This window comes from Cheilinus undulatus, linkage group 6 (genome assembly GCF_018320785.1).
Source record: "Cheilinus undulatus linkage group 6, ASM1832078v1, whole genome shotgun sequence".
In the NCBI taxonomy this organism is placed as follows: domain Eukaryota; kingdom Metazoa; phylum Chordata; class Actinopteri; order Labriformes; family Labridae; genus Cheilinus; species Cheilinus undulatus.
The window spans coordinates 45789827-45811653 of NC_054870.1; positions in this window are offsets into that span (position 1 = coordinate 45789827).

Genomic DNA, 21827 nt, shown 5'->3' on the forward strand with positions numbered 1-21827 from the left:
GTAACATGTGCTTTTTCCTGTCCAGGATGGGGCAGGGCCAAGTGGGACTGAATGGTGGCATCAAACACAAAAGGTCCTCCAAATGGTCCCACCTAAAAGAAGCACACTGACCAGCGATGTACAGCTATGTTACAGTTACTGTTGTGACATTATAACATCACAGAATAACCCGTAAACTAAATGTGGAGTTGTTTCATAACTAACTGAATTAAAATAAACTCACAGACAAGGTGTCAAAAAATCTGAATAAATGACAAAAACTTAAAATAAATGCTCTGAGGATCAAAATACTTCCTGACAGAATATCTGCTCCTGTCATTTAAATCGTGATGAGGATTAAAGTCAAAGACAAAATCAAAACAAATTGTGGTTCAACAGAAAAATGAATCCCCAGATTGATAATCACAGGGAACAGATATCAGTACAAACAAACAAGCTAAATGTCAGATGCTTTTGATTAAGTTTAGTGACGACTTTAAATGGATGTTCCTTTTTTTCTGTACCCTTTGATTGAAAATAAAAAATCTTAACGGCCTTTCATGCTGCTGTGATGCCAGTAAATACACCTCTGCACCTCTAATCCTCCACCCGAGACAAGTAAATGTTATTTGAAAAGCTGTAGATCAATTGGTGATTGCTTTATAATACATATAAATGGAGTGTGAGCAATTAAAGGATGTGAGGCTGTTTGATGGAGCAGCTCCAGCGAGGGCTGTGAAACAGACTGGACTAGCTCTGCCAGGTAGGGATGCAGCAATGCCAACTGCTGTACAATGTGATACGCTACTTTGAACTTCATATGAATGATGAAGAGATGCAGTTAAAAAACCTTTGATTTGCTTGGATCAAGCTGTTCCTTTAAAAACAAGTCAAGAGAATCACCTTTTTTGTTTTAATCTTGATGATTACGGCCTACAGCTCACTTAAATAAAAAATCTAAAAATATTACAACATAGCAAAACATCAGTCCAAAAATAATTTATAATACAGAAATGCTGACCTTCTGAAAAAGTATAAGAATTTATGCACACAGTCATTGGTTGGAGCTCCTTCTGCGCAAATTACTGCATCTATGTGACATGCAATGGAGCCAATCAGTCCGTGGTGCTGCTGGGTTGCTCTGATAGCAGCCTTCAGCTCCTCATTATCGTTGAGTCTGGTGTCTCTCATCTTCCTCCTGACATTTCCCCTGAGATACTCTATGGGGTTCAGGTCAGACCAGTTGGCTAGCCAGTCAAACACAGTAATACCATGGTCAGCAAACCAGTTGCTGCTAGTTCTGGCTTGACTGTCATCAGGTGCCAAGTCCTGCTGGGAACTGAAATCAGTGTCTTAATAAAGCTTGTCAGATGGAACCATGAAGCACTCTAAAATCTCCTGTAGATGACTGACAGCATTAATAAAGCACAGTGGATCAAGCAGCAGATGACATGGACCCCCAAACCTTTATTGACTGGATTTCACACCAGATTCCAAACACCTCGGATCCTGTGCCTCCCTGATCTCCCTCCAGACTCTGGGACCTTGATTTACAAGGGAAATCAATTATTTTCTTTCATCTGAAAACCGGACTTGGACTGCTGACCAGCCCACGTGAGACGCTTATGACATTTCCTGGTCCCTTCTGTGTGGTGGCTCTTGTTCCACTGACTCCAGCCTCAGGTCTTGTCCACACAGAGATGAAAATGATTCATTTCTTTATTGTTTTAAAAAGGTTTTCCATAAACACTGCATTAGTTCAAGGAAAGTCTGCATAAGCACAAAACCATTGAAAATGACTGAAAACCCTGTAATAGATATGCCTGGCATGTAAGTAACACTATGACAGAAATACACTGAAAACAGAGAAGATTATGGGGCAAGCACAACCGACAGAAATACACTGAAAACAGAGAAGATTATGGGGCAAGCACAACCCAAACTTTTTCCTGGCCACCCTCTAGTTACACTCCACAATGGATCTCAGAACATGTGGTGTATGCTGTACCCCATGACCAGCTTACAGTGGTAGTAGAGGAGCAGAAGATCTTACTGTAAGAGCCATAATAAGCTAATCTGACATGCTAGATGGAGTTATTTCACACATTCATCTGGAAAACCTTTCAAAGACGGTGTTAGAGGAAAGGGCAGAGCCTTTGATGAAAAAAAAAACTCAGAGGGTGATTGGATGAACCTTCTGTCTCTCACATCTTTACGGGCCAATCAGAGCAACAAAACACGTCACATAGCAGCTAATGAGGTGCGCCCCTACCGAAGGAGTAAACTCCACAAGGACTGCATAATGTGAACCATGATGACTGTTTCTGAAAAGAAAACAACTCAATGCTGTTTTTTGTTCTTCTTTTAACAAAGAAATGCCATCAAGTTCTGATAAAACGGGCGCTTTAGCGGCATCTACACTAATGTCTTCCGCCATCACTGCACCTGCCTCTTGTTGCTTGCTTATGCCACAACTCTGCCACTCCTGAAAGTACTGCCCCTTCGATGCTGATTGGTCCTGTCACTTTCTAACCGGGCCCAAACGGTTCATATGGGAGCTTTGCAAGATGGGTGAGTGTGATACATGGAAATGGACAAATTCATCTGCTTTGCAAGGTTAGACTTTTCCACAATATTCTAATATTTTGAGATAAAAAGAACTTTCACAAACTTTTGCGATGAATCTGGAATATATGGAAACGTACCTTTCATGAAGTAAATCAATCATTTTATTATTACAATTCTGCTGTTGAGGTATTCCTTTACCTCGTACCTCTCAGTGGTGAACTGTCCATATTGAGCGTCAATGAGCAGTCCATTGTTTTTGATGCATTGAGGCTCTGATAAATCCCCCTGCACCACTCAGAGAAGCAGTTAGGAGCTAGAAAAACTATTATGTGCAATAAGTTCCACATGAAATAAACCGTACTACTGTAAGTAATTGATTTGGTGTCCATTAAACTTGGAAAGGGCACCCTTGAACTCTCCCATTTATGGCATCTTTCCAGACAATAATAGCTTCAATTGTAATGGAGTAATTACAACAGTGCTGTAATCTTTCAGCTGTGAATGATACACCTTTTAGTGAGGGAAGGTAGAATGTTATTCTCAGGAAATTACCAGACAAGTAGCATGTTAACGTCGTTTTGGCAGGAAGGTTTCCCTCACTGGATTCCTTTACAGCTATTTTAACCAAGGATATATCAATTCTAGATTCAACAGGGTTTTGCCCAGACGGATTTAAAAAATATCAAATGCCAGGTGGATGAGGCCCCCCAAAGACTCAGACTGCCCCACTTCATCTCAAAAACTGAGAGAAGTATTTTATTTTTTCCTACTGGATTTGACCAGTTGTAAACATGCCACATTCAAATACTCAAAATCTAATAGTCCTGTCTGGTCTGGTACAGCAGGGAGATTAGTTACTTGGCTGCTACTGTGGGAGTGCTTGGATTGGAAGATCCCACCATTGCTTATACCCCACCTTTGATCCTTCTTGCCAAGGACATTTCTGGTCATTGTCAGAGCAAACACAGCTCTTAACAGCTGTGTGGTGTGTTCAACAATGATGGAAATTGTAGTGTCTGTACTTTAGTGTCAAAGAGGACATAATGCATGCTCCTGATGTGTAGTAGATTGTGTAAATGTTTTCATTCCTGCACGTTGTTCCCACGCTCATAAGTGATCACCAGCAGATGCTTACACACTAAATGTGCAAAATGTTAAAATGCACACAATTTATTCACTTTATGGGAATGCATAAAGTGCCTATAAAAAATATTCAACCTCTTGGATGTTTTAACCCTTTTGCTGATTATATAAATCAGTCATGGTCAATGAATTTGAGTCTGTTGTTAAAAAATAAAGCATTAAAAAAAAACTTTAATATGAAAAAAGGTTTCAACAAAGTTATGTCAATTAAATAAAAAAAAAAAATGTAATAAAAAATAAATAACTGCATAAATATTAACCCCCTTCAAGTCAGTATTTAGTAGAGTCACCTTTGGCTGTAATCACAGCTCTGAGTCTGTGTGGATAGGTCTCAGTCAGACTTGCACATCTGGACACTGCAATTTTACTCTGTTCTTCTTTGCAAAACTGCTCAGGCTCTGTCAGGTTGAACAGGGACCATACGTGAACAGCCCTTTTCTATTCCGGCCACAAATTCTCTATTGGATTGAGGTCTGGACTTTGACTCGGCCACTCCAGAACATTCACCTTGTTGTCTCTAAACCATTTCTGTGCAGCTTTCTTTGTATGCTTTAGGTTATTGTCTTGCTGGAAATTAGATCTTCTCCCAGGCCTTGGTTCTCTAGCAGATTAAAAAGATCATCTTCCAGGATTTTTAAATATTTTGCCACATTCATTTTACCCACTTCCTTCACAAGCATTGCAAGACTGCCTGCTGAGAAGCATCCCCACAGCATGATGCTGCCACTATATGCAGTTTTTGGTGTCTGCCAAACATAGCATCTTGTCTGATAGCCAAAAAGCACCATTTTGGTCTAATCAGACTGAAAACTTTCAGAGTATATAAGATAAAAGTCTTTTCGTGGCCTCTTTAACAGATATCCTTGTTGCACAATCACTGTTCTGTATCCATCCCTTGACTTCTACTTTTCAATAACCTTTATTCTGAGTTGCTTGGAGTGCTCTTTTGTCTCCATGGTGTAATAGAAGCCAGGAATAGTGATTAACCAGTGGCTGGACCTTCCAGACACAGGTGTTTTTACACTACAGTTAGTTGAGACTCATTCACTGCTCTCAGGGAACCTCAATTTCAATAACTGTGAGACTTCTAGCACTAATTGGCTGGACGTCTTTTGAATTAGGTCACTTTAAAGGGGGTAAATATTTATGCCATCAATTATTTTATATCACATACTTTTATTTTATTGACGTTACTTAGTAGACATCTATTTTAAGTGTGACTATGAAATCAATAAAAGCGTAAAACATCCAGGAGAGTGACATTTTTTTTACAAGCCATCACAAGCTTCTCCTCTCTGTCGCTTGAGCTGAGATCGGTGAGGAACAAAGAAAGAGGTAGATGACAAGACACCAGGAGTGTCACAGGAAGATGTCCTTTACTGTCCTCATTGAAAATAGCTATTTAGCTTGCCTTAAAAGGTGTAGACGGTTGTGTATTAATAATGTCCATATCTGTGTTTGAAATGTTTGCTTTGACTTGTGTCAGCACAATGGCAAAACTGTTGCTGTCCAGTGCTCATCAATACAAAACGCCACGTCTCCATTTGTCTTCTTTCACAATAAAAGCTCTAGATGTTATACTATTTATAAGGGGAGTCTGAAATTTACAGGGCAGAGAATTCAATCTTCAATGGGTGAAGTGTGGATGGCAGCATGGGATTTTTGATGTAGTGTTAGGTGTCAGTCTTTGACACATCATCAAGTGTTTCTGTGTCATCAGTAAGCAAGCCAGGGTGTCATGGCTGACATGAAATGCCCAAACTCATCCAATCAAACCCAGTCCTTATATTGAAGGTTTTGAAGGTCAATACATTAGGTGCACTCTGCCTGTGGGATGGTAAATTGGCCTATTGATTAAGTTGAATGATTATGGCGGAAATGTACTCTAGTTTTCCTTTAATAATGTTGCTTATTTGGCTAAATGCAGTGCCATGACATATATTACCCACCACAAAAGGAAAAACATCTCAGGTTGTATTGGGCTCAGTTCTAATGGCTGCTTCAGCCCTCTCAGAGCGCAGTGATCAACCCATCAGGGCGTGTTTTGAAAAAGCTTTTTAGACCTCCAAACTAATGACAGAACGAGCACTCAGACTCAGCCAGCGTCTTATGAAATACACAGACAGCACACTCCCACTCACTCTGCTCCCAGAGCCTGTGTTCTGCAGAAAATATCTCCTGACCCATACTGTCAGCTTGAACTGCTCCCTTTGGGTTTCTGTCTTTTCCGTACAGAGCGGACAACAGCTAGACGCGGAACCTGCTCTCCGCCTTGGGCCATCTACTTACTAAACTAAACAGGATAACAAAAGCTCCATGCATCAAGCTGCTTTGCCTGCCTACGAGAAGCAGCTGAATAAATGCACTTACCCTCACGACCCGGGATTATGGATGATTGTTGTTCAGTTGCTGTGAAGCACTCTGCCCTGAAACAAGTGCACAGATAGGATGTAAACAAATATAACAGGCGCTGGATCCCATTGAAGCCAACACACCAGTATCAATGTAAGCCTGAGAGGAACCGAAGAGAATCAGCGTTTAAAATTGCAGAAATGCTAAGTAAGGTGTTGAACTCTGATGTGAACAAAGCAATTAAGAGCTTCGCCTTACCTTACCTGTGTATGCACAGGGGAAACACAGTTTGCTGTTGTATGTTTTCAGCTGCAGAGATAAAAACTGCAGCAGAAGTATCTCTGACAGACTGGTGATGTACTGAAGCTCTTGGCACAGAAACACTTGTACTTTCTTTCTCTGTGGTCTGTGGCCAAACAAAACAAACAAACATATACCCTGTAATATTTTGAGCCACACTGTTGGCCTGGCACTGGAGATGGAAATCTGGGTCAGTAAGTCCATCAATGTAGTCCAGACTAATGCTGAAGTATTGATAAACTGCCAGCAAATTTAGTACAAATACTTACTGGTAAGTGTTTTAACCATCATATTAAATAATCTACATCAACAAGACAAACAGGGCTTAAAAGTTGAATGTAAATATTTGGTTCAAAGATGATGTATCTGTACACCCAGAGCTTGATAAAAACATCTCGAACCCATGGTGTAACAGAGTAATTTCGATACTAGCTACTTTGGCAATTTGAAGATTTAACTGTTGTTGTCAGGGCTGTAAATGATAACTTTCAACATGATATTATACAACACAGTAAGATATAAAACATTAGATTACAATACAATATGACATGCTATGATACGACATACTAGGGGTGTAACTGTTCACTGAGGTCATGGTTCGATTCAGCAATTAAAAAAAAAAAAAGTCCCAGATTTATAGTTTGAGATTTCCCTCACTTATTACGTTTATTTTTTCTTTTACTAATGTTAGTGCAGCTAATACTTTATTCAGATGCTTGAAATATAAATTTTAAGTAACTGATCAATGCTATGTTCTGTCTGGTGTTATTAAGAAGTATCAGTGATAGCTGGTACAGCCTGTGAGGCATTAAACATGAGACAAAAAAGAGGAAAACAAAAAATAAGCAAAACAGTAAGCAAACCAGAAAACAGCCCAATTTCTCCTGGTTTAAAAAGGTAACATAAATACCTTTCCAAATCAAAATTTGTGCTTTTTAGAGCAATGTCTCATATTAATGATTTATGAAGAGTGCTGTAACACCATTTTGAATATAAAAAAAAAGCTGGTGCCATGATTCCTCATGCAAAATCCTGATTCATGAGTGTCAGTGAAGTATCCCTGACTAGTGTATGTAAACCAAGCGGCAACCTCCAGTCCTGAAAAATGAAGCCAATGCAGAAGTGCAAAAAATTGCAATACAGCGAGTGTCCACTTGAGGCTGGCTGCAGGAACACTAGAAGTTCCCTCTGAACACCTGTTAAAAAGCTGTTTTTTTACACTAGAAATAAACTGGTTTACAGCCTGGTTCAAAAAAACCAAACATGTCTCACTAGCTAATGTCTTCATGTGCTCTCACTGTACGGGGGGTGAATTTTTTGTACCACAATCGTTATGATTATATTGAGGAAAACCTCACTGTGGCAAGTTCAGTTGAGACAGCGATTTCAATATGGAAGCCACCGCGGACTGGCTTCAAAAGCAGTCTGAGTCTGCCTGTTGTAAGCAGACGGCTGACATCACACAGGGTTTGTCAGATTCTTTCAACAGTCTATGATGTAAACACAGAATACAACCAGTCTGAGCAGAGCGTTAAATACAAGCACCACCTGTTCACCACAGCCTACAGTCTTCACTAAACCACCCTTTACACTCATCCTACCCCTCACATAGTTTGTCCATGTCTATGTGTTCCTGTAAAGCGTCCTTGGGTTTCTTGAAAGGCGCTATATAAATTCAAGATATTATTATTATTATTTACATTTGCAGTCAGTGTTCTCTACCTCTACTGGTCCATGTATAGTCTTTAAAATGTATTAGCAGTGGTAATATCATTGACCCTCTCTGCTTTCACATCCGGAGGATTTTTAAAAGCAGGTCGGAGATGAAGAGAGGGAGAAACGGGCAGCAGGTCTTACTGCCCGTTTCTCCCTCTCTTCATCTCCGACCTGCTTTTCTTCTTCGTGTGTTTTAGTATGACACCTATTTCCTCTTATTCCTTGTTTTAATAGCAGTTAGCAGCCACACTTACCAGCATTACTGCTGGATACTGTCACATTTCTTTTCTTTTTTTAATGGTTTGGACGTAATTGTCTTGGGACCACGTGCACCAAACGGTTCAGAACAAATACAAAAACAGTTACACCCCTAGTACATTTGATACAATATAATGTGATGCAGTAGGGTATGATATAATACAATAAGACCCAAGAGATACAATACAATACAATACATTCCAGTATGACACATTATGGTACCATACTATATGATATCTTGTGAAAAGAAATGAAAAGATACAACATAATGTAATCAGAGCTATTAATGTGATAACTCGTGTAACCACAGTATGAACACATAAATTTGGAGTTTTGCTCATCAGTCTCAAACAGAGAAAAGACAGATCTCCCTGTAGGCTGAAAAAATCCCCCTAGCACATTGCACCCTGCGAATTACTTTGATGTCCCTGCGACGCGCTTGGAGGCGGGGTTTGCTCATTTTGGCCCTGCTTTAGAGAAGGACCATTCACGGTGTGGATTGGCACGGCAAAACTGCTGATGGAAAAGTAAATCAGCACGGCATGGTTTGGCTCGGAGCGGCCAAAAGTCGTAGTGGAAAAGCCCCATAAATCAGGTATGTGTTTGAATGATTGCCTGTCAGCCCTAAGTGACCAGTCCCCAGTGAATTAAAGAGTTAATTAGATGCTGTAAATAACTTCACTGTTTATTAGAAAGCAAGTGAACATGCAAAAAATATGCTTGCTCCAAATTTGTTTAGGTCACAGTACTCAACACAAGGGTAGAGTACCAGTTTTGTACCAGGAAAATCCAATAACTCAAAAATATAATTCAGCCAAGTAATTCAAAAGATTCAAAGCTTTTAATTTTGCTATTTGTTTTTATTTGGTCTTGTTGATCTGATATCCCAGGTCTTTAACACATGCTATCAAAATGATACAAAACAGGGTCAGCTGGTGAAAAACACAGTAGCACATTAGAAATCCAAACAACAACATATTTGACCTCAGCAGCCTTACATCTCGCTCACTCTGACCCAAGACAGTTTGATGTCACTACATTAAAAAAGTCGGGTTTGCACAAATGCATAATAAGTATGTGCTCTGTTTTCAGGGGTCAGGGAGAGAGCAAAAGACCTTTAAGGAGCATGACTGCAATTTTATTTTAGAAACTTTCAAAGAAAGAAATCAATATGTACAGTTGTTATCTGTGTTAGGAAAGCAGACTGCTTCTTGGATGATCAAACTTCATAAAATCAAGCCTGAATGTTCACTATATGACCTAAAAATTATTAATTATAGATACATTATCTAACAAAAGTTTTAGAAACAAGGGTTTGACACATCAGAAATGTAACAGTGGGTCTGATTGAAGGAGGTTCATGCTCAGGCTGATTATTATGAGGGCTCTAACTGTGACTGGTTGATAAATATGTGCAAGAATTGGAACAATGTGACCTTTTGCTGATATAAATGTCTCACACAAGACACTATAATTGGCTACACTGAATACCACGGGGAGGACAATTAACGATAACAAGCAAATATCTCTGTCCCTTAACAGTAATGTGTTGGCGTGAAAATAAATGGTTCAAAGCTGCATCTGCAGGCTTTTACTGTAACAGCAAGGCATGCAAGATCACAGTATCGCTATATACAGTACATGGGCACACTTTACTGATTACAAGTCATTCTCTTGAAACAGATTAGACGCATGGCGTGCTGCAGAGGTTAAGCAGAGCGCTACACGTGCGGGAAATGACAGTGTAATTACGGAGATGACTGCAGCATCCCGGAAAGGAGACCTGCGTTAGCTCACTGTGCAGCTGACAACAAACAAGCTCAGCCCCTTAATGTGACTTGTCATGGCTTTGTTAGGGAACCAGCAACACACAGCTTTACAAACAAACTGATCACAATCAATCCGATGATTTCACTGCTTCAGAAAGTCTCTGCAAAGAACACAGAACCCGCTTTTAAAGCCACCTCTGTAGTCAAGATGTGTTATCTTGACAGGAAGAAGGCTCTGAATGTTGTATTGGATGCTCCACATTCATATTGTGTAACATTTATAAGATAAGAATACGAACACTATCATTTTAATTTATAAATGAGTTTTGTCTGCTTACTTTTTTCCTCCTGAGGAGTTGGTAGAGTGTGTGCAGCCCTGCTGCTGCAGTATAGCTGTGCTTGAGGAGTCTGTTTTTTTGTTGTCAGCAGGATTTTCTTCACTCCTACATAATTCATAACTCTGTCCTTCACTTTCATATAGTTCTACTTGAATGCAAGTCAACCCCCTCCACACAGACACAAAAATAGACTACAGTTCTGAACATCCTTTGCTTTCTACAGTTAAAAAACCCCTCTAACTTACATGAACTTGAAAACTGAGATTATGGTAAAGTGTAGCCCTGTGTAGATAGACATTATATAAGCACTGACTTTTAATTCATTGTTCTGTGTGGCACATAGAAAACTCTGCATTGAAATCCTGTCACTAAGACTTGTTTTTCTTTAGCAGCATTAACCAAACCTGTGCTCAGATGTTAGCCTCCAGGCTCCTTTTTCTGACATTAAGGGAAGCTTGCCTCTTTATTTCTGAGTGTAAAATTTAAAGATTGGAACAACACTGATGCAGGGAGCACTGTTAGCACTGTTTTATATTAAGAAATATGCAGGAGTGCATGTACAAAATGACAGCATCTGCACTTTTCAGGCATTATCTAGCTGGTTTTCCATTGCAGTTTTATGCAAAATAAAAGTGATATTTCTTAAATTTTGACTAACTTTGAATGTGTTTCCATTGAAGGGAGTTTTGGGCATGAGAAGCGCAATTTTCATAAAATCTCATCCAGCAAGACTTCGCTGAGAGGAAGCTAGACGTTTAAAACATGTTGTGTATTGGTACGGTTATGATTACATCTGCAGTGGTTGCCTTGATCATTTTGAGCTAAGTATGAAGGTAACAGATGATAGTTCAAAGGCAAAGTCCATATGTCTGGTAAAAGCCACGTATAAGGGTATAAGTATGATGTTAAGAAAAGTCTCGTCTCCTCTTCTGTCCACAAGCACCGCACCATGTTGTCTCTGAATAAACTGATCATGTGACACTGACACAGTTCATTTTTCACTTAAGGCTTTTATTTGAAGTTTTACCATCTGTAGCTCTGGATACTTTACTTCCTGTTAGAAAAAAAACTTCTATTTTGAAAAAGAAATAAGTTAAAAAAAATTAAAATAAATGCTATTTTGCAGCATTTTTGGTCTTTTTTGTTTCCTTTCTGATCATTTTGACTGTGTTGATGCTAACAAAATGTATTCTGGAGGGTAAATTTTTTTCTATAGAATTTTGAAATTTTAGAAACGGAACCTCACACGTCAATAATAAGCCCTGTACACCTTCTTGTAAACACTCAGAGTGTTCAAGACCAAAAATGCCCAATGAAACCCATTATAATGACAATTATTGATCCTCCAGCCATGGCATAAAAAAAAAAAAAAACAAAAAAAAAACACGCAACTGATGATATTTTATATCTTTTCTGTTCATCACCAAATAGCCATTTTCCCATGTTGGACATGAGGGGAAATTGCATGCTTTTTTGCCCTGGTGTCTTAGGGTTACGGTTGTGACAGTTTATAAAAATGTTGAAAAAGAAAAGAAAAATGCCAAAAAAAAAAAAAAAAAAAAATCTAATTTTTGCTCATTATTGCATTATTGACATATTCAAGACTGTGATAATCCCCTTCAAAGGAATCCTATTTTCATGCAGTATATAACATAATAAAAAGTTAATTTTTCGAATTTATTAAAATCCTAAAAGCAAACAAACAAACAAACAAAAAAAGGAAGGAAATTCAAGGAAATTCAATTTGCATATAGTGTATAAGAATTATTTTTCTTTTGGGGGAGGGCATTATAAAAATAAATGTTGTTGCACCTAAAATTGCATATATATTTTATCAGATATCTATGATCAAATCTGATCTTAACTACAGAATAAGTGTTTTTACTGCTTTTTGTGTATGGCATCCATTTTGGCCACTTACACCCTTACCATTTATTAACATCTTAAAGTAAAAAAAGATAAAAATCAAAGTTCTTGCTCATTATTATTTTATTTAAGGCTGTAATTATCCCCTTCAAGGCAATTAAAATTGCATGTAGTACATAAAAGAGACTTCATTTTTTTGTGCTTTTTACATAACAACCATCATGGGTTTGCACCTAAACTGGCTTTTAAAGGGCTGAATTCCCCAAACACACATCTAAAGATCCTGTAAAGTGAAATCCATAATTTGTGTCTTAACACAGTAGATATGATGGAATATGGGTGCTGTAAACGTGAAAATACTGAGATCTACATCTCTTTCCTGGCTTGATTTAATGTGGGTGGGGCACAGTGGGGAATGACCCCGCCCCTCTAACACTATGATAGAAAATCACAGAGCAGTTCTGTTTGCTGTGAGCTGATGTCACTGGCGTTATTGAAAACTAACAGCCAGTTAAATGCTGCTCTTCTGTTCATTGTGAGGTAAATTTGCCAAATCTATCAGCCACAGTGGTCAACAGATCAAGAGATTTTTAGCCAGAAAACAGACTTTGTCTCTTTTTCTAAGGTCAACAAAAGGTCAAGAGGCAGGCTAATGGTGTGAGTGTTTTCCTCAATTCAGATTGTAACATTTGAATAATGGTAGAGGATTGTATTTCTCCTAGTGGGCGTGGCTTCAGCTCATTCAACAGACACGCCCACACCATCCTGGAACAGATTTTACTACCTCATTTTTCATGATTTTGAGGCTTATTTTATAAATTTTGAGATGTTTTGTCTGACTGAAATTTGACCTGGGGCTTTACAGGGTCTTTAATGTATACTATTATTTTTTTGTTAATTATTTCTTCTGCCTGTTTTGGCCACTTAATAAAAATTTACTCTGAAAAATCTAACATTTGGTCTCAGTCTGTTCAGAATAAAATCCACTCTACTTACACAGTCATGTTTCCACTTTTTTTTTTTCTCAAATGTGTTTACTCTAACTCTCAATGATGATTTTATATTCCATAAGGAACAAAATAAAAACAACTCTACAGCGATTCCATTCAATACAGAGTAGTAGGAAACACAGTTTACTTATCACAGTGTTTTTTTTTTTACTCATTACAGTGTTGTATTCAATCCTTTTAGAGCCGTGTTTCACACTGTACAGAGCTGTTTTACGTTCCATATAGAAATGTTTCCGACTCATTATGGAGTAATTTCTTCTCCATACATAAATAGGTAATGTTTCATGTATAGCTGTATCTTTCTCTAAATAGATTTTTAGGTTTTTGTCTGTATCTAGGTATTATACTTAATGCTCTTATATTGATGAAACAATTCTGATTAACATATGACAAGGACACGGCAGCAGAGCATGAGATGAGGTAATGGTTAAAGGAGTAGTACAAACGATGGTGAGTGCACTGGTGGTTGGCAGAAGCACTGGCAGGGAGATGAAGACACAACAAAATAAAGGAGACAAAAAGGAGTTAGACAAGGCAAACCCCCCCCCCTAGATTCAAAGGTTGAAGAGGAGCCAGGTTACCTGACTGGTAGCTATAGTACACAGGTGTGTGAAAGTTGAACACCAGGTGTGTAGGTCTTTATTGCCAGGGATTAGTTGCTATAAAGGCAGTGATATCAGCTAACAGACTGTGCTGAGATGGGCTGCTCTGGGATTTTATATAGTAGTGTTACAAGGGCGGCGTCATTCCCCAGTGTGGGCTGCTGATGTCATCAGTCCATATATTTGTCCCGCACACATTAAACCCAGCCAGCAAAGAGGTGGAAAACTTTCTAATGGTCTTTCAAGAATTCAGCCACATGTAGATCTCAGTGTTTTCACATGTTTACAGCAACCATATTACAACTTATCTAGAGTGTTAGGACAAATGATGGATTTCACTCTACAGGGTCTTTAAAGTTTTACTCCAGCAGAATTTCATCTGTTTTTACTCCAGCTCTGGTGGTGGCTTGTATACACTCAAAAAAGAGTAAATTTGACTTTTTTTTGAATAAAATGTTTTTAACTCTGGACAGATTTTCCTGTGATAGCAACGGAGTGAAGAGAAACACAAACTTTATAAATCATCTGTCATAATGAAACTCAGGCACTGTCCACATTAAGTTGGGTATTTTAAAAATAGAGGTTTTTATGTGCCTGAGTTTCAAACACTCACAAATGATGTTTTAGGTCAACAGAAATGCCTCTTTTGGAAAGCTTCTTCCAGGGTGGAGATTTTTGGAAACTCCCTGTTTCCATAAAGACAGGGAGAACGGAGATTTCGGTCTGAAATGTCACACTTTGTTACAGAGCCCCTTAAGGGACATAGGAGAAAAAAAAAATTTAATGGAGAAAATTTTTATTTATTTATTTTTTTTTTTTTAGGGACATTTAACGGTTTGCAAGATCTCGCAAAAGTATTGCGAGACCTTGCAAAGGTAGATTTAAATGACATAGCAGTAACTACTTCCGGGTCAAACCAACCAAAACAACAGGGCGAGCATCTGTGGGGGAGATTCATTGAATTTTACTTCAAAATTTGCCTAAAATTGAAAGGAATTTAATCCATGCTTAGTCGCAGGCATGCTTTTCATCTCAGAGAAGGCATTTGAAAGCATTTTGGGTGAAAGGGGACTTTTTCATCGTAAAACTTACTTGGCTCTGGCGTACCTGGTTGAATTCATCAGTAACCAGTTGCAATCCTCCGGACAGCTAAGTAAGTAAAGAAAACTTACAAATGGGTTTGAAAGAGATGGATCAGGACAGCATTCAGTAAGACAGGTGAGCCGTTTAAGTAGATGGAACTATTTTGCAAAAGGAGCTCACTTCATCTGGCACTTGGATTCATATGATAAACTGAAGCCATATGGAATATATATCAATGGGGGCATTGTTGTCACCAGGAAAGTTGAATGGCTTAATGTCTAAAATCCCTTTTTTTTCATGTCCCTTAAAAAAAATGTTTTTCTCCCTTACAATTTTTTTTCTCCTATGTCCCTTAAGGGGCTCTGTACTTAGTGACCATAGACTGTAAAAAGAAAAGAAAAACCTAGTGTGACGTCAGCTGTCTGCTTACGATAAGGTGGACTCAAAAAACATTTGAAGTCAGTCCGCAGCAGCTTCCATATTGAAATTGCTGTCTTAACTGAACTTTGAATCAATATAACAGTGCCCACTAACTCAACTTCCTGTCAGCTAGCTAGCTAGCTAGCTAGCATCAAGCGGCAATCGCCAGTCCTGAAAAATGAAGCCAATGCGGAAGTGCAAAAAATTGCAATACCGCAAGTGTCCACTCGAGGCTGGCTGCAGGAACACCAGAAGTCCCATCTGAACACATGTTAAATTGGCCCTAGAAATAAACTGGTTTACAGCCTGGTTCAATAAACCAACATGTCTCACTAGCCAATGTCTTCATGTGCTCTCACTGTACAGGGGTGAATTTTTTTGTACCACAGTCGTTTAGATTATACTGAGGAAAAACCTCACTGCGGTCTGATTGATGCGTCTCATTTGATTGACAGATAGCTCGACAGGCAGAAGCTACGTTTCTGTCAACCAGAATGCTAGCTAGCTAGCTGACAGGAGGTCGAGCGTAGTGGGCGGGCCGTTAGGTTGATCACCATAGACTGTAGGAAGAACTGGACAAAGCCTGTGTGCTCAGCCGTCTGCTTACAGTAGGCGGACTCAAACAGCTTTTGAAGCCAATCTGTGGCGGCTTCAAAATCGAAATGTCACAACTGATCTCTGCCTGTGAAGCTATCTGTCAATCAAATGAGACACACCAATCAGTGCACAGTGAGGCGGTCCCTGTTAACAAAGCAATGCAGTCTCATATTAACAGCTTGTTATACTCAGCAACGTCCTCGCATGTACTTGGGAATGTTATTAAAGTCACACTGAATTTGCACAGCAGAAAGCACTGTCTATGTTTAAACATATTTGTCCAGTATCTTCTTATCAAATCTCTATAAAGAAGGATAATATCTATTTTTTTTCCTAAATAATTGTGATAAAAAGCAACACTTAGTGCAGTTTAGAGGAAGGCTGAGCTAATTTGTTGAGCTTTGAGCCCCACAGATCAAACACTGCCTTGATGAACTGATTTCAGAAGTATTGCAACTGATGTCCATTAACTCTACATGAAAGGAGTGCACAAGCAACTTAAAAATTGTGTAATTTTACCATTCTAAGGGCAGGAAATAGGAAAGGGAAAATACTTGCATTTTTCAGAGGGAATATCAACTACTTCTTATTTTCTTATTTTTGTAGTCAGTTTCTTGTTGTACCCCGTGAGAGCTGAAATCAGATCAGAGGCCTCGTCTGTCTGAAACCGCTAACTCCATCATTCCGCGGGACGTGTTTCTAGAATAGGTCAAATCATGTTGCCATTAATATTTCATACATACTAAATGGAAAAAGATGTTCATATGGTCACAGTGTCCAAGAGCTGTCCCTTTTTCTAACAAGACAATATATTTGAAGGACACTTTCCTACATCAGATGGGGAAGATGGGCCCCATCTATTTCTTGTTGAACCATTTATCTTACCAACATTGATGAATTCATTATGGTGACAATCCCTCTTCCTATAATGAAATGCCGCCCAGAGATTGGCCCCTGGTTGAAATGGAGAGCAGACATATCTAGCCTAATAATTGTAAAATTTCACTTGTTGGGAGATCCATCTTTCTTCTGTATGCTCATTTTACTCTGCACCCTATTGTGTTTGCCATCGATGAAGGTCTCTCTGACACCTAAATGAGCTGAGAACATCTCCCTTCAGCTAAGCTTTTCTTTTAATTGGGGCCTTTGCAGGTTTTGACAAGGATGTGGAATTTTGATTAAAACTCATTATGGGAGAAATCTGCATCAGAAGTACCAATTAAGATTTTTATTAGTATGCTATAAGGTTAAAACTGCTGTTAGCCTGTGATACATGATGTTTTAGACTAAGAGAACACTTTATTAATTCTGCAGCTTCAGGAAACATTGGAAGGTAAGTGCCTGTGTCTTTTAATATTCCAGTAAATTCAAGTACTAGTTAAACACAGGATGAATAAACTAGAGCCAGCCTTGATGGTGTGTAAGTACATAATAGCCCTAAAAGAGTAACTAAAGTCCTAGCAGCATTTTCTCAAAAAAGGGGGAAAACCAGGCCCTCCAAACACAAAAAAAGTGCAAATGAGGAAGGAAATACTAAAAAGCCTTTATTCTAATGGCCAAATCATCAAAAAGCCAACATGTTTGGACCAAACCGGTCTTCGTCAGGGTTAACAAACATTTTATGGTGTGGTCACAACTTTATGTAGACTACAATGAAGGCAGTCACATGAATCAGAGAGAAGAGAAGCCAGGTGAGAGTCTTCACACAAGGCTCACTAATCAGGTATTGGCCTCTCCCAATACCGGTGATGACCAATTAGAGGCAACCACAAACTCAGAGAAAAGACAAAGCAGGTGAGGCCAGTTACAGAGTAATCAACAACAGATGAAGACACAGAATGAACCTAAATAATAATGATAATAACAGGAAATCATACCAGCTGGTTCTCTGCCGGAAGACGGTGGGTTGCTTGCTCCAGGTGGGGAGAGTGTCTTTGCCCCAAGTGGAGGAGTTCCGGTATCTTGGGGTCTTGTTCATAAATGAGGGTAGAAGAGGCCGGCAGAACGGTGCAGCATCTGCGCTATTGCAGATGTTGTACTGCACCATCGTGGTGAAGAGGGAGCTGAGCTGGAAGACAAACTTTTAATTTGCTGGTCGATCTTTATCCCAACCCTCACCAAAAATCGCAGGTTGAAGTGATCGAAATGAGATTCCTCAGGAGGGTGGCTGGGCTCAGACTTAGAGATAGGGTGAGGAGCTCAGACATCCAGAAGGATCTCGAAGTTGATCCACTGCTCCTTCGCATTGAAAGAAGCCAGTTGAGATGGCATCTGATTAGGATGCCTCCTGGTCACATCCAACTGGAAGGAGACCCCAAGGTAGACCCAGAACTCACTGAAGGGATTACATATCTCATCTGGCTTGGGAACGCCTTGGAATCCTCCAGGAGGAGCTGGAAAATGGTGCTGGGGAGAGAGATGTCTGGGTGGACTTGCTTAGCCTGCTGCACGACCTGACCCCAGATAAGCAGAAGAAATAAAACAGATACTGAAGACAATTCACAATGGAGATAAAATTACAATTTGGGAATTAAAAGTCAACCCGGAGACATTAAACCCTGGGATATCAACAATCAAGTACAGTTACCATGGTTAAAATATAAATAGAAGTAAAAGTACTCATTTTAAGATGTATTTAAAAAAGTACAAGTACCCCAAAAAACAAGTAAATTACAGAAATTTGAGTAAATGTAATTGGTTACTTCCACCCTGAGTTATTAACAAGTTTTGGTGTCTCTAGCTCTTCATTGTCCTAACATTTTAGACTCTGCCTCTTGTTAGTTATGCTATCTGAGTTGTTCAATGGTCGCTTGCAATATTTGCACGCCTGTTTTCTGATCACTTTGGGTCTTTAAAACAACATACCTCCTCATCCTCAAAATCTTTATTTGCTTCCACCTTATCTATTTGCTTCTCTTCTTCAGCTCCCTTAGCAAAAAGAAAAAACAAAACAAAACAAAAAATAAAATATCATATCATTGTAGCTTGTAGCTTTGAGCTGTAAGAATTCCTGTGCTGGTGAAAATAGTATTGCAAATTGACCAAATTCATATCAATGTTTAATTCTATTGTAGGGTGTTCTTACATCCCTGTCTCTGTCACTCTCTCCAGCAAAGGCAGAGCAGCCACCACATCCGCTTGGCACTTCAATCTGCTCTATAACAAGGAGAAGCTGTTGACGGCCTAAACACGCTATCCCTCACAAGCTGTCGTCACTCTCCGCTGCCCAGTGCTGTAAAAAGTTTTGATGGGATGTGTGTCAGTGGATTATCTCGCCTACATTCCCCCTGGGCTTTCATTGTAGGTCTGTGACACGGGCACAGGCATTTAGTGTGACTCCCAAGTGTCACTGGCAGCACAGCAGGACCCTGCAAGGCTCCAGGAAACACCATCTATCATTGTCATAAGACCAATCATCCACATCAGCAGGGCCTTTCTTTCAGCAGACACCATGACACCCATTAAGCGCTCTCCCTGACCCTGCTCTGGTACATATTATTTCACTTTATTCTTGTTTTCATTTCTTCCAGTGATCAGATGACCTGAAATACAGGATACTGTGTAATTTAGTTTGTGTTGCCTATGGAAAACACCACGTTCACGCTGTAGTAATCATCTGTTAATTAGAGTGTGTGATGAGTTTAAAGATAATTCACTCAAAGTCTGCTAATGAGAAAAGCAGAGTAAATTCGTAGTCTGTAATCAAAGATATCATTCACTTATGAGGATTGCTTACAAATTTTAAACATTTTAAACAAGAAATGAATGTTTTAAACTAGTTTCTTTTCATACTGTGATTGATTCTTCACTTTTTAAATACACTAAAAATAAGCTTATCTAGTTTTTAAACTTATCCCAAAACATTTGCTTTTGTCTATACTCACATACTGAGGAAAATGGTGGAAAACTCAACATTTAGCTGAACTTTAGCAGTGAAAACAACCCAAATTACTGTGATTATTCTCCCCACTCCTCCAATTTAAAGCAAAGTAACGCAGCTTTTAAACTTATCAAGACAATTTCCTTAGAATAAAGTTAAATCAGGGCAGGAGTTCCCCAAAATAACAGTGCCAGAGACTTGGGGTCCCCACTGTCCATGAATGTGTTTAAAGCTGTGGTTCTCAACTGGTCCAGCTATAGGACCCACCACCAACTGTAATGTGAAGTAGGGGACCCAAATTTCTGATTTTTATGAAATTAATTCAACTAAAGACGCTGAAATTTGGGCCTTGGAAGGAACACAACAACAGGCTGAACAAAGAGACTAGCTAACACTTTGGGAGGACATGCACGCAAACATTTCATTTCACTGTGTTTAACCATTATAAGACTTTTTTTTTTTTAAAGGTGACAAGATATTTGCAAATTATCATATGAAAACTAACTTTCTTGAAAATATTTTTTATCCAAGATAACAGAAAAAATACGTGAAGATCTCAAGAAAACAATCAAATGTACTCATTTTCTTGCAAAATAAAGTACATGTATAGATGTCCGCCAAGGGCTTCAATATAAGAGATATGTTGCCTCCTTTTTTTTTTCCCCTGAAAACAGCCCTGGGACCTACTTTTGGATCCCAACCCACCAGTTGAGAACCAAAGCATAGCTGCACACATTCATGCACATTTAAGAATAGTTGCTTTCATATTTACGTGTTAAAGATTTTTTAGACATTACTTTTATTTCAGCATAAATCTCATCACATCACTGTGGCTTCATCTGAAATTGTATTAATTCTATGCATATATTTTTCACTAAAAGGGTAGAATAAGCAATTTGAAATCATTTAAAAATGTTCCTAATTCTATAAAGACATCTTGGGACCCTGATTTCAGTGTCTCAACCGACCCCCAATTTTGGAAACCGCTGCATTAGAGGAGGCTATGGGGGGAAACCCATATTAAAGGTCAGTAGCTACTCTGGGCATCAACTTTGAATAAATTTACATGTTTTACAATCTATGTTGCAGTTTTTCTAGGCAACTTATTTCTTATTTGGATAATGCAAATTCACATTGCATTTAGCCAGCTAGTTTAAGAAAACACCAAGCAGCAATTTCTCTGGTTGAATAGTGAAGCCAATGGGAGTGTGCAAAAAACTGCAGTACCTCAAATGTCCACTTGAGGCTGGCTGAAAAAGCTTCAGAAGTAACATACGCCCTTGTCTGTGTCTGAAATCACTACCTATGCACTGTATAGTCCATTATATAGAGAATATGCCATTCTGTAGTGGTGTCCGAATTCTGAGTACACTGTATAGAGCACTCATTCTATCCCACAATGCATTGTGAAAAGTAGTGAACAACCAGTGGTCAGTAGCCCAGCAATATTTACCATCATGCATTGTGGTTGCTGTTCTCAAACATGACAGACAAACAACAGGAACATTAATTTTTTTTTTTTTTCTGGCTTTTTTGTGTGTGTTTGGTTTTAACCAAAGCATAAAAGCTGTGAGAAAATGTTAAGGATTAAAAAAAAAAGCAACTTATTTTTTCCCATATGATGTTTACAAGATATGAAACCATGATCTTTATACAAAAATAAAACTATATTTAAGACTATTTTGCCACAAAAGTCACAAAACATCTATTGGTGTTGTTATTCTTTGTGAAAATATGTAACATTTATTCCCGGTTTTCAGTGAAACTACTGTTATTGATCCTCATGGATATCTGTAAGCCATCGTTGCTAAACGTTTTAACTGTGAGACGTCATTGTTAGCGGCCAGAGTAGTAGAGTTTTTTTTCTGTTTCGGAGTTGAGCCCACTGGATAGTCCACTATATGCTACTCACTATAAAGTGCATAGGGAGTAGGGAATGAGTGTGT